The sequence below is a fragment of the Furipterus horrens genome, unplaced genomic scaffold, assembly GCF_987537825.1.
Source record: "Furipterus horrens unplaced genomic scaffold, mFurHor1.1.pri manual_scaffold_15, whole genome shotgun sequence".
In the NCBI taxonomy this organism is placed as follows: Eukaryota; Metazoa; Chordata; class Mammalia; order Chiroptera; family Furipteridae; genus Furipterus; species Furipterus horrens.
In genome coordinates this window covers 9,830,465-9,848,293 of record NW_028327185.1, presented here as the reverse complement: position 1 = coordinate 9,848,293, position 17,829 = coordinate 9,830,465, and the positions used below count along the sequence as shown (strand labels likewise).

General features: G+C 50.1%; 1 protein-coding gene across 2 annotated transcripts in view; it reads right to left on the bottom strand.

The window, feature by feature from the left end:
* The window catches only part of CNIH3 (cornichon family AMPA receptor auxiliary protein 3), a 153,665-nt gene that overhangs the window by 107,503 nt on the left and 28,333 nt on the right, over positions 1-17,829 (bottom strand). The window lies entirely within an intron of this gene.

Below are 17,829 nucleotides of genomic sequence, written 5' to 3'. Positions count from 1 at the left end.
GCTAAAGCAGAGGGCGAGGGGGAGCCCTGCGGTGCTCCCCTGGCATCCGGTGATAACTTTGAGGCAGCAGGCGGCTCAGCAGACCCTTCAGAACCGCCTGGAGCATCGCAAACTCCGCGCCCCGGGACATGGCAGCCCTGCCCAGCGTCTCACTCTTGTGTACGAGGTGAAAATAGACTCTCCCATTGGGAAATGAAAAGGGGCCCCAGCGTAGGACGTCAGCAGTCCTCTGCCTATTTCATGTCCCTCTGGACATCGTGCGCTAGCAGTGAGGGAGTCCTCAGCCAGCCTACCTGCCAACGCTGTTCTGCTCTTGAAGAGGACCCCCTCTGCTCATCGTTTTCCCTTTCCCCATCGGAGGAGGGACACCGGGGAGGATGCTGTAGTGACCTACTTCCAGATGCTGCAGGTTTGGGAATCGGGGCTTTCCTGGGGCTGAGCAATCAGGGGCCCTCGTTAGCCATGCTGAGATTCCCCTGGCAAAACAACCACCTCAGAAGCTCAGGACTTAGTACTCTTTTGGTTGATTTGCGTTCGGTCATTTCATGGGATATTAACCAAAGCAAAAGATACTGGCCTTCATGTAGACTCTGGCCTGGGAGCTCTGTCTCTTAGCAGCAGCCTGAGGACTCTACCCTCCTTTCCAACTTAATGGCCTCTGTGCACCCTCTGCATCGGGGAAATTCAAAACTGTGGCCTGGAATAGGAAGGCTCAGCCAATCTGCCTCCTGCCCCGCAGCCCAGGTGATAATTAGTATTTTAATGAGTCAGTGATTCGTACTCTCAGACCATGTCTCTTCTTTCATAGTCTATGATTAGAAGACTTTAAAAATGTTATTGACATACAGAGAAGTGTAGAACTCATATCTCTCCAGCCCATTGAATTGTCACCAACATGTACAGGGGAGTGAGGCCATCACCAGGTCAAGACACAGAACACGACCAGGACCCTCAGAAACGCGGCGTGCCGCCCCCCGGTCCCTGCCCCTTGCCCCTCCCCACCAGGTCTCCATTCACCTGAGCTCTAACACGACACATTAGTTCTGCCTGTGTTTGAAGCTCCCACAAATGCAGCCCTACCAGGGGCGAAGCGAGGACAGCAGAGGGGCGGAAAATGGGCCACTGAGTCAGCAGTCTGCGCCATCTGTTCAGCGCTGCTCTGCCCCGGCAGGCGTCCAAGGGCCCATCAGCTCCTGCTGCGCAGGCTCAGGCAGGGGCCTGGGCGTCCACAGAAGTCTGTAGAGATGGCGAGGACCAGGCCGCACTGTCTGGAGGGTGCAGGCGGTTTGCTTAGGCCCAACGCAAAAGGCAGAAAGCCCATGACTCTTCATGTTAGCACCTTTGCTTTGGGATCTAAGAATCGACCCCCTGTGGCAATGAGCCTCTGAAAATACAAGGATAAAGAGCATATCACAGCTGCCTGAAAGGTTCCCAGATGTGGCCAAATGATGGGCTTCCTAGGTGACCGTAAATTAGAAAGGCAACTGAGGCTGGACTGTGAAAGGCTTCCCGAGTCAAGGCAATGTGCTTGGATCACATCTCTAGATTTGTGATCTCTAGATTTTGTGGGTGGCAAAAGATGATCCGTAGGGTGAAGGAAGGAAATAATAAGATTTCTTTGTATTTATTCTTTACATGATTAAATACCAAATAAATTACGCTTTATGAATAATCACGGCAAGTAATGACTTTCATGCCTTCGCTTGGTCCCCTTGTCAGAGGGACCATTGGCCGACAATGGCAACTTTGCTTCTGGGCTGTCTCTTAGCACCATGTGATCTGCTTCAGACGAGCCGAGGTAAGTGGAATTCTAGCCCGGATCTAGTTTTTAACTAAACTAACCATTCCCCAAATGGGCAAACGGCTTAAATTTTTGTTAAAAAAAGAAGACATGGATTGAAGTAATAACGCAAGACAGTGACCAACAAGGAAAAGGCAGCCCTGCCCAGTTCTGAGTCAGCCACGTGAGAAAGGAAAACAATTGACAGTATAATCAGATTTCCCAAGTCAGCCAAGAGGTTTTTAAATTACCAGAAAGATCATGTGAAATGTAGCTTTACATCTACTGTTGGTAATGAGGAACAGAATCCTAAGCCTACAGGGTGCCTGAGATATTAGTTAATGACCATTGCAATTAGCAAGACATTTAAAAATACTGTTTACAGGCATTATCTTTACCAGGTCTTCTCTGAATTGTTGCGCATGCCTTACAACCAGCGGGATGTATTGGTGCTACAGTCATGAGTGTATAAAATTACAAATGAATGAGTACCTCCATGGGGTACCACGCTTTTCACTGCTAACACTGGGCAATCAAACATCTTGGGGGCGACTGCTTGAAACTATGCAACCCAAAGCTGGCCTAGATCTCCAGGTGAACCCCACCCCATACTCCCCAATAACTTCCTTGCTCAGCAACAAGAGGAAAAATGTTTAAAAGGGAGGCTGGGTGCTGCATCTTCATAACTCTGTCGAAGACCAGCCCGGGACGTAAGACCTGCCCACAGTCTAACCAGATTCTTTCTTCCTGGCCGGCCGTGGCCATGTGCCAGAGAGGAAACATACCCGGCTAAACTCAGCTCTGCCACTTGCAGATATTTGGGGCAATTCACATCAATGCCCCACATGCAAAGGAAAGGAGGTATATAGGGTGCTTTTATTTTAACATTAATTCTTCATCTTCATATGTATTTGAAAAATACTGATTTTCTGTTGATGGTAGCGGTTTTAAGATCAAATTATGTGCGTTCTATATGAATGGATTTTAAAATACAGTATTCCCTCACTTATTGCAGGTATTACATTCTAGACACCCCCCCCCCCGCGATAGGTGAAAACCTGCGAAGTAGGAACCTTACATTTATTTGTTATTTATATATATTTCAAGGCTTTATAAACCCTTCCCACACACTTATAAACCATTCCCAGTCTTTTATTGAACTTTTCAACACTTTTATAAACACTACTTATGTTCTTAAACATAGTCCACACTCTTAAACCTACGTAACTTTAACAACGTACATATACAGTACCGCAAAATCCCACGATATAGCAAAAAATCCGCGATAAATAATTAAATATAATATTTTTTAAAATCCCGCGATACAGTGAGGCCGCGATAAGTGAACCATGATATAGAGAGGGACTGCTGTATTAGGCAAATAATTTAGCTGGGGTGAAGATCAGTATGTCAAAATTGAAGAGGTGAGATGTAAATGATGTAGATTCGATGACCTTTATCTAGTGCCCAGGTCTGAAACTGTAATTACTCTTATCTCAAGCAGCCATAAACTAAAATATTGTAAAGCCCTTCTAGCAAGTAGCAGGCCTCAGACAAGCATGTTTCAGTCCAGGTTTTGCCCCATGTCCTAGTCCATTCAGCCTCCTATGACAACATCACCACAGGCTGGGTGGCTTCAACAACAAACATTTATCTCCTGCAGTCCTGGAGGCTGGAGAGTCCAAGATCCAGGTGCCGCGGATTCAGTATCTAGAGAGGGCTTCCCGCTCTTCATGCTGTGTCCGCAGATGGCAGGAGGGGCAAGGAAGCCCTCGCTAATGCCACTGACGAGGGTCCCACCCTCGTGACCTAATCACCTCCCAACGGCCCCACCTCCAAACCCCATCCCCTTACCGTTATGGCTCAATATATACACCTGGGGACACGTGCATTCAGCCCACAGCACGTGGTCTCTGGCTCCTGGTTTAAGGTGAACAAATACAGATCAAAGGATGGTGAATAAGGTGGCTGTTTGTGGTGACAGCTTCTGTGGCTTGGAGGCAGGACACCTGGCCTTGGAGCCCAAGACCCTCACGGGCCCCTCCTGGGGATTCCTACTATCTCTGGGCAGCTTTGCGTTTCTTTTTTCAAAAGAGAATAAGGAGAAGGGGGTGTGGGGAGGGGGGCATTGGTCTGTTCTTTTCACAGAGAATGTTCTCTACTGTGCTGCTGTGGAATCTGACTGGAACGGGAAGAAATGATCAGATTCCAGGAAAGAGAGCGATGAGCAAACAGACTAATAAAAACACGAGTTTGAGGGCCTGCCGCTCACCCAGCTGCGCCTCCAGGCAGAAGCCTGTGGGTTTGGCGCCCCCTGCTGTCCCTTTCCTGCCTGTGCCTGTGCTCTGAGTCCCCTCTGTTCCCTCTGCTCCCGCTGTCCTGGTTCCCATGTACTGTGTCCTGTGTCCTGTCTGTCCTGTGTGCCCTGTGTCCCCTGCATTACCTGTGTTACCTGTCGTCCTGTGTCCTCCATTTCCTGTCTCCTGTGTTCTCTGTGTCCTGCATCCTGTGTCCTGTATCCCCTCTATCCTGTGGCCTCTGTGTCCTGAATTGCCCGTGAAGGGCAGGGAGGATCACTGGAGGATGAGCAGGTAACCGTGGAGAGCGCACAGTGTTTCAGAAACGCACCTGAAACGTCAGCACTGTCAAACCCATGACTGTTACAGAAATCCAGTGCCGGCAGGTACCTCTGCACCCCGCCCCCACCCCATCACGGACCGCCTCTGCCCTGAGTTCCTGTGTGACCTGAGAAGATGACAGCAGAACCTGGCCAGAGTCCCCAGCTAGATGGCCCCAGAGTTCCCTGGGGGGCGCTGGGAACATAACTACTTTTGTGACCCCACTTGCATGGAGCGGGACTGAGGCTGAGAGCAGGGTGGTCACCCGGGGAACACAGGACAGTCGTTTCTTCCAGAAACAATGATGAGCTTCCACACTTAGCGAGGAGGCTGAGGGCAGGGCCTCTGCTTTCAAAGGGCAAAAAGGAGACGCAGAGAAACATTAAAAACATAATGGTTAAATTAATATTTGTCACCATGTATGGAGCCAGCCACATTGCCATTGTCTTCAGTATTAATGACATCGCTGTAAACTTATCATCGCCAGGTTCCACAGGGGGAAACTGAGGTTCAAAGAAGCCAAAGCACACAGGCCAGTACAGGTCAAGGCAGGTCTCACACCCTGGTCCTCCTGACTCCACACCACAGCAGTGTGCACTCGCGTCCTCCCATGGTTTGGTGTGTTCTCTACGGGGAGAAAGGAGAGCCACCCACGCAGGCACAACACGGGCACACATTCATGCACAGGAGGGCACACGTCCAGGACAGTGTCACCTCTGGGGTTTGAGGGAGGCAAATGCGAGGCACAGGGGATATACCAATGTTTTATTTCTTTTACGTGAAAACACACAAGGTTGAAAACCACATGTAACTCAAGGTGTGCTGTTAGATTAGAATCTTTTTATTTTAATTTTTTATTGAATTTATTGGGGTGACACTGGCTAACAAAATTGCATATTTCTGAAGCACAGTTCAACAATAACACATCACCTGTATGTTGTATTGTGTGGTCACTATCCCAAGTCAAGTTTCCTTCCATCACCGTTTATCCTTTCTTTACCCTTTTCTACCTTCCAATAAAAATATTTTTAAATGTTAATAAAAATTCTTCATTGCAAAAAAATGTCAATATTTATTTATTCTGATTGGTGGGCACATGGCTGTTATTTATATCAGTACAGCTCCATATTATAAAAGAATTTTCCTAAAGAATATTTTGAAAGAAGAAGGAAAGAAACTGGAAGGAAATAAGTATCCTCCAAGAACCTGAACCTGAAATCATGAAGCCCACCCCACCCACTTAGCAACCCCCCATGAGCTTGCGGCAAAACCACAGGCCCCACCCGTGCGGAGAAAATTCAGCCCTTTGCCCAGAGGCGTCCGTCTGGGGACCTCTGAGCGCCTCACAAACACAAATTAATTGCACCTCCTGTCACAGTCTAAACGATGGAGGCGTCTCTTAGATTGTCAAGTCGAGTCTGGGGAAAAGGAAGCGTCTCGTCTAACTTCACACCGTGAGTTACAGACTGAGCTGGGCCTCGACATGCAGGAACTTGACAAGCAGCCCTGTGGCCCAACCACAACTGTGACAAGGATGACACCCAGCACACCAGGCAGACCCTCCTGGCCCAGAGCTGCTGGCCCGTGCTGTGCCTGGAAGGAGCCCCTGGGGAGAGGTCGGCCCCCCTTTCTGCACAGTAGGCTTCCTCTTAAAATACCCTCCTGCACATAAATAGAGCCTTTTCAGGGACAACCCAAACCACATCCTCTGGCTTTTCCTGCGCGTCTCCGGCCAGGCTTTTCTCAGGGCTGGACCTAAGGCAGGATGAAACGGCTCTCCTCCTTCGCCTTCGCCCTGTCAGCATCAGGCCTCCCCCACCCCCACCCCCCCGCGGGAGGTGCCACCCTGCAGAGCAGGTGCAGAGCCCTGGCCCCGGAGTCCCCCTGGAGTGGCCGCACACTCTCTGAGGGTCCGTCCTGGAACCTACTTCTGGGGCAGTGCTTCTCCCCTTCCTAATGGATTCCCACGGTGCCGGGACACCAGGAGGGTCGGGTCCTTGTCATCCCACACCGCAGTCCCTGGCCTCTAACGGTCCTCCGCGGCTCCTGGCTGCTGGAGGCGACGGTTCTAAAACGCAGATGTGCCCCTGTCTCACCGCCGCCCCAAACCCCCTGCCTCCCCTCCTTCGCACGGACCCTGTGGCCACTCGGCGCCCCCAGAGCCCTCCAGCCTGTCCTCCATCCATTCAACCTTTCCAGGGGCTGAGTCCCCCACGGGGCCGTTCCACCCACAGACGCCCAAGCCAGCCGAGGGGACAGGGTAGGGAGTTCAGTCGAGTTTAAACGAGGTGGGCAAGTGGCAGAGCCTTGAGAGCAGCAGGTCATGAGAAGCGGGCTTAGACAGGCAGAGCCTGAAGCCCAGACGCTGGCGGCCGCACGGGCCTCCTGCGTGCTTCCCCGTCCCAGTGCAGGAGAGCATTCAGGAGGGGACACCGGCGCCTTCTCCGGCCCCCTGCCCACGGTAGGGAGGCCTGGGCTCCCCTGGGGTTGCCGCCGGAAGAAACTAGCCCGGTCCACAGAACGCTGAGGACGGACCGAGGCCCGGAGGCTGAGGCACCGCCATGAGCCCAGCGCCGAAGGCTCCTGAGCGAGGGTACCTGAGCATCAGGTCCATCCTGTGGCCAAGATGGAGCCCTGGAGGCTTCCCCCCCCCCCCCGGGGAAGGACAGCATCACATGGGGTGTGGAGCAAGACCACTGTGGCAGCTGTCTGGGAACAGGGACACACTTGGGAGGCGATGGCAGGAGTCCTAGACGACACGACAAGATGTTGGGGGTTGACATTACGGGGCTACCTGCTCTCGGACACGTTTTACTTCTAGCTTTTGCTCCGATGTCTTGTTCTACTGCAAAATTGTAAGTTACATTACGATAAAAATCTTTATCTTTGAACCCCCGGGGTCTAACCCTAACCTCCCAAAGAAGTGTTTAATAAATAAGGTCAATAAGCTCTCACTGGCTGAGTACAGAAATATATACAATTAGTGGGAGAAGCTGGAGGGTGGAGTTCATGGTTTAAAGGATGTTGCATTAAGGATAGGCAGTTATTTGCTTATTTGATACTGTAAATAATGGGGAGTCGTGAAATTTGTATGAGAGGAAAATAATTTTATTAGAGCTATACTTAGGAAAACTGAACTCGCAAGGATGCGTTTAATGGGTCAGAGCCGGGAGGAATTAGACGTGAGATCAGTCAGAAAGCTACAACAATATTCTATCATAAAGCGTTCCTTCAGAGAGCGTCACTAATGGTCCACGGCCCCATTCTGCAGAGCACAAACTAAGTCACTAACCATTAAATTGAAAATCACATCTCAGGAATTCCAATGAAGACAGACACCGATACAGTATAAGAGCCAACTGGTTTGTTCAAATATTTCTGTCTTTGCTGGGAAGGGCGACTCCTTCAGATGCCAAAAGCATTTACAACTCTCCCAAGTCTGAGCCTGTGCCATGGTGTACATTTGAAGAGGCCCACATCTGGCTTTAATGACCATCGTCTAAAAAGAAACATATCTGGAGAAGTGGAAAGGAAGGAAAAGCTTGTGTCTATGGGGAAGCGGGGAAGAAGATGTTTTATCGCAAACCATCTAGCTTCTATTTTATAAAATTCTCCACTGCCAAACCCATTTCAGGCCTGGATTCTCAGTGCTTCTGTACCACAGAAAATTAGGACCTAAAATGGGAATGCCTCGGTTTGTTACCCTGGGGTGGCAGGTGACTCTCTCCTGGTATTCAGGGAAACGGCCTTTGCTTTCAGAGCAAAAGCCTATAAAACAGTGAAAAGTTGCCCAGGAATGTCTGACCCCCTCAGGCATAGGCATCAAATATGCACAGTGTGTCCTTGAATAGCATTTTGTTCAACACATTTTGGTTATAATATTGGTAAAATGTCATAGGAACTTAACTCTTGTTTATATCCATTAGCCTATGGTAAAACTGGTTTCATTATACATCATTTTACTTAAAGTCGCAGAAACTATTGATGACCTGAAGTAAGAAATTCCTGTATATAAAAAATAAAGACCCTGGCTGTTGTGGCTCAGTGGATTAAGCATCGGCCTGTGAGCTAAGTGTCGCTGGTTTGATTCCCAGTCAGGGCACATGACTCGGTTGCATGTCAGGTCCCCAGTTGGGGGCACAAGTGAGAGGCAACCACACAATGATGTTTCTCTCACTCTCTTTCTCCTTTCCCCCTCTCTAAAAATAAATAAATAAATAAAACAAATAAATTATTTTTAAAAAATAAAAATAATAAAGAGCATTCCTGAGCAGGGACCGGGCCTTGTTCATCTTCACACAGCCACAGTGCATTGCATGTAGCAACTGTCTCTAAATGTGAATGCATATAATAATCAGTTCAGTGAGAAGTCTCAACTCTTAAGGTATAAATATAAACTAATCTGTCATTCTGGTAAGCCTATAAGGTTTCTACAGTTAAGTAAAAATCCAACTGGGAAGCCAGATGCCAAGAACTCCCATCTTATAGATGCCCTTGATAACACAGAAAGGGTGGGCAAGGAGGGGGCACTTTTTTCAGGTTATACTTAAATCTTTTGGTTTAACGATGGGCCCCAGTTGACAAATCAGGCCGCAGTATTTAACGTCATGGGCAGAAAAACGAGAGAAAGGTCAAATACATATATACAGTTGACAAATACTTATATGGAATTTATTAAGTGCCAGCCACTATTTTAATCACTTTTAAAATTATTAATGCATTTAATTTAATACTCATAACAAACCCAGAAGATATGTACTATTATTACCCTCCTTTACAAATGAGAAAACTGAAGCACAGAAAATATACTACAAGGTCTGTCCAGAAAATATGCAGCCATGTAATATGAAAAATTGAGACATTTATTGAAGAAGATACGAGATACAGGGAACATTGTACATAGGACAATGATACCCAGGGTGTCTACTTTGAATGTGATGGCCACACAGCACATATGCTCACTCAACGGCGTCTGTCACCCCCACTGACTAGTACAGTGAAGTCGTCATTGTTCACACATGTGCTTTCCAGTCCATTCTTCTTGGCTGACGGGTTACATTGATGTCGCGCAAACTGTTCTTGTTATTTTAACAATGGCTGGACTTTTTCCAGACAGACCTCATACATATACTTAACTTGCCCAGGGTTACCCAATCTGTCTGACCTAAATTCTGTGTCATAATGGTAACAACTGGCCTTTTACATGCCTCTTTTCTGGGTTGCTACATCAACTCCCTATTTGATTTATTCTGTCTAGAATGATAAACACTTGATTTGTTTTGAGAATTGGTGCATTCCTTGTTTTTGGAATAATAGCACTTGTTGAGAATTAAAATGTGATCATTTTCTCACTGGTCCAACACTAGGCACAGTGTGGTTGCTTAACACGTGTAAAATTCCAGGATAGAAAAGGGTTTAATGCTAAGACATTTCCCAAGGGTGGCTGTTAGACATAGCAGCTTGCCGGCTTCCCCTTCCAACCTTGCACGAGCCTAGAAGGGCTAAGTCAGGTTCAACTTCAGGGAAGGCCTTGGAAGAAGGGACAGGCAGTTTGCCCTTCCCCAGTGCAAATGCCCCAAGGAGTAATGCAGATGAAAACTCAGTGCACCCAGCAGCAGAGCCCATGATGCCGGCAGATCCTCGGCTACTGGGGCCATGAGCAGGGTATTGCAGAGCAGAAGCCAAGCCTGGGGGGCCAAGGGGGCGGTGGGGAGGAGCTAAGACTGTGAAAACACACTGTGTTGGCTTCAGACCTCTGCCTGACGTGTTTCCCACCCCACTGCTCCTGGACAAGGAGGAGCGGCTGCGCATGCAGGGGGTGCATGTGTGTGCAATGAATGAGAATGTGGCCCCGTCCCACATTCACTAACAGCGCTTCACACCCAGCTGCTTTAGTTACAAAGAAATTCCATTCCCAAGAGATTGGCTAGTCCCTAAAGACTCATTCCTAAAAGATCATGAAAGGTCAAGATTCTATGAACCTATGCTCCTTAAAATAAGAAAAATGCCCATGGACCTTGGGCACCAAAATCCTTCTGACTGACGGCAGGAGAGAGAGGGCACTTTCAAAGTGGCAAACAAGGGTTAAGCCAATCATTTCGAGAGAAATAACCAAACTTTTAGTGCAATGGGTCACAAGGACCAAAGTACTAATTTCAATTAAAGCTTTAGCCTGTTCAAAGTACTGTTCACCTGCAGATTTTTTTGTAGTCAGCTGACAGTTTACCAATTTTGTTAAACACTAAGCATTTGTACGGCACCAGTATAACCAGTAAATAAAATTAAAGTTTGGAATCTGTTCTGCACAGACGTGTGACTGAAAGGCACAAACAATATAAATAAAACGAAACAAAACCTCAGAGTGAAACAGACCTGAGTTTGATCCCCAACCCTGGCAGCTGTCACGTAGGTCAAGTTACTCCATCTCTTTCAACCCTGGTTCTCTCCTTGGTAAAATGGGGATAATTACACCTGCCCTAGGGATTTGAGGCTCCTGTGAAAGTTAAGTGAGGTAACATGTAGAAGTGCCCAGCACTATGCCACATATACTGAGGTTTCTCTTCCCTGCAAAAGGGCGGAAAAACAATATGCCATTGCTGCGAAGTGGCAACATTCTGCAAATTTACAGATGAGTTGACCAAAATGGGGGAGAAAATGTATTCAAGGCATTTATTGAGTACCCAGTGCATGTAAGTGGAGAGAAAACAGAAGGCAGGGCCTTCTTCAAAGGGGCTTGCACTTAAGTGGGGAGCAAAATGCCCCCCCCCCAGGTCCCTGCAGCACAGTGAACACTGCTGAGGACGTCCACTGTGCTGACGCTTCATGCTGCCCGGGAACAGGCTCTATCTGATGATCCTCAGAACGACCCAGTGAAGTAGTTCCTGTTATTCCCATTTTCCAGATGAGGAAACCGAGGCTTAGCAAGCTTCAGTTACTCCCCCAAGGCCACAGAGCTCCTGGGTGGACTTCGAACTCAAGCAGCCTGACCATGAATGCTGGCAGGCGAGGCCGCGCTGCGGCTGTGTCTGGGCGGAGGAAGGAGAAGGCGGAGCTGGAGCAGGGACACGAGCCTCTTGGAGAACTGCGTTCTAAAGGCAACACCGGCTCTGGGCTGGTGGAGGGGAGGGGAGAGGAAGCAGAGTGAGGAAATTGCCGCAGAAGCCTCCTGCTGAAGGGGAGGAAACCACAGGAGGAAAGGGGGCACTTTTAAGGGGGAAAGGAAACGGGAAGGGGCTTGATGTTTCACAAACTGCTGCTGGGAACCCAGGATCCCAGCCAGAATCATAGCCGGCGTAAGACGAACCTCCCACGTCCTTAGAGAACGCACCAGTTGACAAAGCGCTTGCACATCATTTTCTCCCTTGCTGATTAGAGGTAGCACTTATTGAGCAATGTGCAATAAACCAGGCACTGAACAAAGCTCATGCCAGCCCCAAATGACCCTATGAGGTGGGCTCTCCTCTTGCCCCTCCTAGATGAGAAAACAAAGGCCAAGGTCAGCTACCACATGGCAACGGTAGGGTTCAAACCCAGCTCTGACTGGAAGGCATTACTCAATCATACAGCCCTCAAAACAAGCTAGTTGGGAAACAGGCCAAGGATTCACACCATTTTCCAGATGAAGAAACTGAGTCTCAAGGAGAGCAAGGAAGCTAAGTTCACCTCCGCTAATAACCAAATGGGGTGTTGTGACGCCTGCTCCTCCACTCCCCCTCCCCCCACCTCAACTAGGACAGACCGCCCAGAGCCCTTCCTCCTTTCTTTGACCCCCCTTGAAAGGAGGGAGTGCCCGTGCGCCTTTCCAGGACTGAGGGGTTTCCGGGCGCCCCAGGAGCTGGCTGCAGGGCGCTGCGCCTGCTGGGCCCGCCTGTTATTGCACAGGGGTTGGCACTGCCAGAGGGCTGGGTCGGGCTTCCTGTCTATCTCCTCTGCAGCTGCTGTGTTTTCAATAGGGAGAGACTCCTGCTCGCTTCTCCCCCCCGTGGGAGGACCCACTGCAGCTCCCCTTATTAAACACCAGGCTCCGGAGTGTGCCGCTCAGGGTTGTGTGAGGATAAGATTAGGAAGGCGGACCCGCCCCGTGCTGTGGGTAGGCAGAGGCGCCCGCCGGGGCCCTTGACTGGACAGCCTCACCCAGAGGCGGCAGCCTCTGCCCTCTGGGGCCCGGGAGGCCCAGGCTGTGAACCTCAGCACCAGGAGACCCTCTGGGGTTCCGGGCAGAGACACCCTTCCCACTATGGGGACCCTGGGCTTTGTCAGTGCGGGAGCCTGAGACTCCAGGGGGAAGAAAGTGAAAAGGAGGAGGGAGACCGAGACAAAGAGAAGGAAGAAAGAAACGTGGACAGAAAAGACAGAAAGGGCTGCAGGGCCAAAGACCCACACAGGAGCAAGTGCCGCCAGCCCTGGCTTTCAAACACATATGACACCCGCGTCTCAGGCCCTGCTTAACGAGTGTTAATTGCATTTATACAAAACTGAGTACATTTAGGGACGAAATCGTGTACTAGCTGCGAATACAAAATAAAGACCGTCCTCTTTCATATCCCCCTCCCGAAGGGGGGTAACTTCACCCGTGCCCAAGTCTGCCAGGTTTCCTGCACCTGGACTCTCTCAAGGCAGCTGCGCGCCTTAGAACAGATGCACACACACCCCTTCTGAGAGGGGCACCCAGCCGGTCCTCCCCTCCGCTCCCCTCATCCTCCGCAGTTACTCCCCCTTCACCTGGGCCCGAGCTCGCTCCACCACTCACAGATTTTCATTCTGCACTTCACCCTTCCCTCCGCCTTCTCTGTCTCTCTGGCTCTGTTCCTGGCCATGCACACGGTTTTTCAGTCCACCCCTTCCTTTCAGTGGTTAGAGAAGGGATAAAAAGCTTTCCTTTATGTTTGCCAGTGTTTAAACTGCTTCTGAAAACACCCCGGGGTAAAGACTATGAAAGGGGGACAGTCTTTTTCAACTGATTGTTTATGAAGAATTTAGCAGGGAACGCCAGCAGGGCGCTTAGTAACCACTGGTCCCAGGCACCTGGCTCTCGGCCCGCCCCTCCGCTACCAGCAGCCCACCTGCCCAGCGCTGGCTCCCTCTCCCATGCCAGGGGTCCCCACGGCAGGCGCAGTGGGGTTAGGCTGTGAAGAAACACCCCCCACCCCAGAAAGGGCTTCCCACTCCCGCAGCCCCGCACCACCTTCAGGAGGTTCCTGGGGTCCTTCCTCCCCATCATCCCTGCAGTTTCTTGGGCTCTGTTCGCATTGATCACTTCTGGCCACAGCCCCCGACCAAGGCAGACGTCTGCTTCGGCCTCTCACCGCCATTTCATCCATAAAAGAGTTTGCTTCCCTCTGTCTGCAGGCTCCGAGGAGGTAAGGGCCTCAGTCACCAGGCACCATGCTCAGCAGCTTCTGGATTCTGCCCACAGGTGGGTCCCTGAGGAAGACCCCTTTCTGGCAAACCACCTGCACAAGACCCCGAGACTGCTCCACGCGCCTGCCTCTCCGCACCCGACACCCCGACACCCTTCAGCACCGGCCCTCTACTCCCTCGAGTTCCTCTGCCCCCCTGTACTGCCTTCCTCCCATCGGTCCCCTCTCACAGGGGCTCACCTTCCAGGACAGCATCTCTTGGCCGACAAATTCCGGGATAAAACGTGTCAATGCTTAAGGGCATGAACTTTGGTGTAGAAAGAAATCTAGGTCAGAGTCTCTCTGTGACTGTTGGCGCGCTGTGCCACTCGAACTAAACCCCAGGGTCCCGTCTGGAAGCTGGGAGTGATAACAGGGTCTGCCCCAGAGTGCCATTGCCAAGGCTAAATGGGATTAAATGACATGGTGTGAGCAAAGCTCCCCACACAGGGCCTTGGCCGCCGTAAGCTCTCCATAATGGCATAATGATTAGTCACGACCAGTTATTCAACACACTTAAGCCCCTACAATGACAAAGTACAAACCCTCCTACCTTAAGGGTCTTTGTGTTCCATGGAGGAACCAGATATTTTGAAGAATGGATATAACACTGTAAAATAATAATAAATATATACAGAGAGATCTTTGCGCCCAGTTCCTCCTGTTTGGCCTTTGACCCCAGTTCCTGACACAGAGCTCGGAAACCCTTGTGGTCTCCTGAGTGAGCAGTGTCTGGCACAGAGCCTAGACAGCCAGGAACTTCCTGGGTGGGAGCTGTGCCCGTTGTCCTAGGGGGTCTGACTCTGGGTGGGCTCCTGGGTGGGGGCTGGTGACCAGCTGAGAACCTTCAGCCCCACCCTCCTTCCCTGGAGAGTGGAGAGGGGCTGGAAACTGAGCAGACAACTGATCATGTCTGAGTGAGGACACCTCCCAGAAAGTCCCTACGAATGGGGTGCTAAGAGCCTCTCAATTGGTGAACACGTCCCAGGCCGACAGGGCGGAGCCTCCCACGGCGCAGGCGCAGAAGCTCCTGTGGTCGGGGCTCTGTGCACCTGGCTGCCCATCTGTGTCCTTTATTATCCCCCTGATAACAAACCTGTGAGTATACGTGCGCGCTTCCGTGAACTCTGCGGGCCGTTCTAGCAAATTATTCAACCCAATTATTGTCCTAGGAACCCCCATTTATAGCCAGCTGGTCAGAACTACAAGGGACAACCTGGGACTTGTAATTGTCATTTGAAGCGGGACAGTCGTGTGGGACTGAGCCCTTGACTTGTGGGATCTGATGTTAACTCAGCATAGAGTGTCAGAACTGCACGGTGGGACACCCAGCTGGTGTCAGAGAACTGGCCTGTGTGGGATAAAAAGACAAAATAAAATAAAACAAAACCGCACACACACACATCTTTGTCAGGGGCATCGTGAGTGTGAGAGTAAAGGAAAACACAGCACTTTTTCCTAGACAAATGCAGAACAGAATGAACGCAGTGACACACGAGCTGGAAGCATGCTGTGCCCTGGGGGACAGGGGGAGAAAAGAAGGACTCAGCAGCACAAGAGAAGCAGCACGGTGGCAGAGGTGGCCCTTGAGCAAGGCCCTGAAGCACTGAGTAGGACTGCGGTCAGTGCACGCAGGTAGTACATCCCAGGAAGCAGCAGGAGGGAAGGCCTGGAAAAGCGAAGGCACAGGGTGTGCAGAGTGAACACACACTGGGTGCTTCCTTAGGTTCCAGACCTTCCTTCCTCTTTCCCAACAGCCTCGATGTCCATTTAGGTATCTGCTCAATTCTGGGAGGAATCTTGCATCAGGCAACCAGTCAGCACATCCCACAGGCCACAGGGACTGGTGCAGGGGTAGGCATATGACATAAACAAATCTAATCAGATTGAGGATAGGTTAGGAATCCGGGGGCAAGATATTCTCTCTTTCTTTGGAGACATGAACAAAGAAGCTCAAAGTCCAAGAGTTGCTGGCAACTACCTTGGGATCCTCAGATAAAAATTAGGTCCTTGGGGAAATTGTTGAGCTGCTGGATCAAGCCTTGCCTGAAGCTCACCCTGATAAGATTTATTTTTAACCCAGAAGCAAACAAATTTCTGTATTATATAAGCCAGTTCAGATTAAATTTTTCAGTTTTTTGATGTTCAAGAAATGACCTAAAATCACAGGTAGCAGACATTGTGGGTACATGGAAGGTTATAAAAGATGTTGAAACTAGAAAGGATCAGAGGGTTAAATCATAAGAGGCTTTCCATGCACCATACTAGGGTATTGCACTGTATGTAAGCAGTGGCGCACCCAGTGAAAACTGTTCAGGAGGGGAGGTGACGTGATTGAATCTGTTTTAGAAAATTAATTCTGGTGGCAGGGCTGATGACAGACGGGAGGGAAGAGAGATTAGAAGCAAAAAGTGTGATTAATAATGAGTATGGGGAAAGGGCATGTTATCAAATATCCCCAGAGGTCCACGTCGCTGGGAGTGGAAAGGGGAGCAAGCAAACATGCTCCCATGGCAACCTCTCTTCTTATCGGTGCCAAAGGCCTTGCCTGGGCCCTTGAACTCGAGGCTATCCTGTTGTCTTAGAAGTTTCAAAAAACAAGAAATATTTTTTCATCTAAAAGTTAATGTTAATTTAGTTATATCTTTCAAACTAACGATGCTTTTAAAGGGTGGTGAAAAGAATGACACCCCAAAACAACACCATATTACGAAGTGTCTCCACCCCCAAAAGTGTGTGAATCACCGATCCAATGCTCCCAGCTCCCCTCCCTGGAGGGAGCAGGGGTCACGGCATGGGTTCCCAGTCCCTGGGCAGCTGCCAGGGCACGAGAGCCTTCTGGAGCCTGTGGACGCGAATGAGCCTCCAGAGCTCACATGCTATATGTTCATGAGAAAATGCAAATCTCCTGGAACGACGTGTAAGCCACTCCTTTTCTTAGACAACCAGAGGGAGCCTCCCTCCCCGCTGCCCTTCCCCCTCTCCGGGCACTGCCTTAGGCTGATAATTCGGGGGCAGCAAGGGCTCCACCCCCTCCACCTCACCCTTGCCTGGAAGCTTCCTCCCCTCTTGATAACCTGGCTGTGCCCCTTCTGACGTGCTCCCCAGGCTTTCCCACAGGCAGACTGCCGCCTGCATTCCAAACTGACTGCTTAATTTACATAATTCCAACTAGCGTTCATTGCCAGCTTCCTGTTTTTGTGAACTCCTGTACAATTTTTTCATTTCGTAAGAAACAAAAGCCCTGGCTCACAATCACACTCTACCAACCTAGTCCCCCTGCCTCAAAGGAGACAGGGCAAGTGCTATCCCGATGATTTCCCTTCTTGTTTTAGAAACAAAAGCTTCAAAAACACCCAGTGGTTTCCAATTCAGAGAGTTTCATGCAAGCTTTTGCCTTCACTGGTTACTGGCTTCCTGTTAGCAGAAAGAAGTTTCAAGCTGAGTCAGAGAGAGCCAGGCCCAGCAGTGATTCATTAGTGTTGCTAATGACACCCCTGCCACCACCAGCAACCACTGTCAAGGCTGCTTCTGCTGGAGCCTCCCTGTGAGCCTAACCCTAGGAGAGCAGGAAACTAACACCGTTTTTCTGACCTGCTCTTCCAGATGGTGTGGCAGTAGCAGCAGTAAGCACAGGCCAGGCAAGGCTGGCGTTGAGATAAGGGGACCAGATGGGCCCTGATTGGGGTGATTTCGGGGATGCCCAGGAAGGCTCTGTTGCTTCAAAATAACTTCCCACTCTTTCCCTCATCCTACCCCTCCCCCCCCCCCTCCGAGCCTGCAGGCTCCTCCTTCTAAGCTTTTTCGGTCTTCCTGTAAGACACAAATATAGCTTCAACAGGCACTCACACCCTAATATAATTAATGTGATGAGTTCACTTTGGAAAATATGAAGCAGACGCAAGAGATGCAGAAAGGATAACCCAAAGATGACCAGGCCAGAGAGAGGGGCAGGGAAGGGACATCACAGTGAACTACTTCTCGGTTCTGCCCAGGACCAGGCTGGGCTGCAGGGTCAGCAACGGGGAAACCC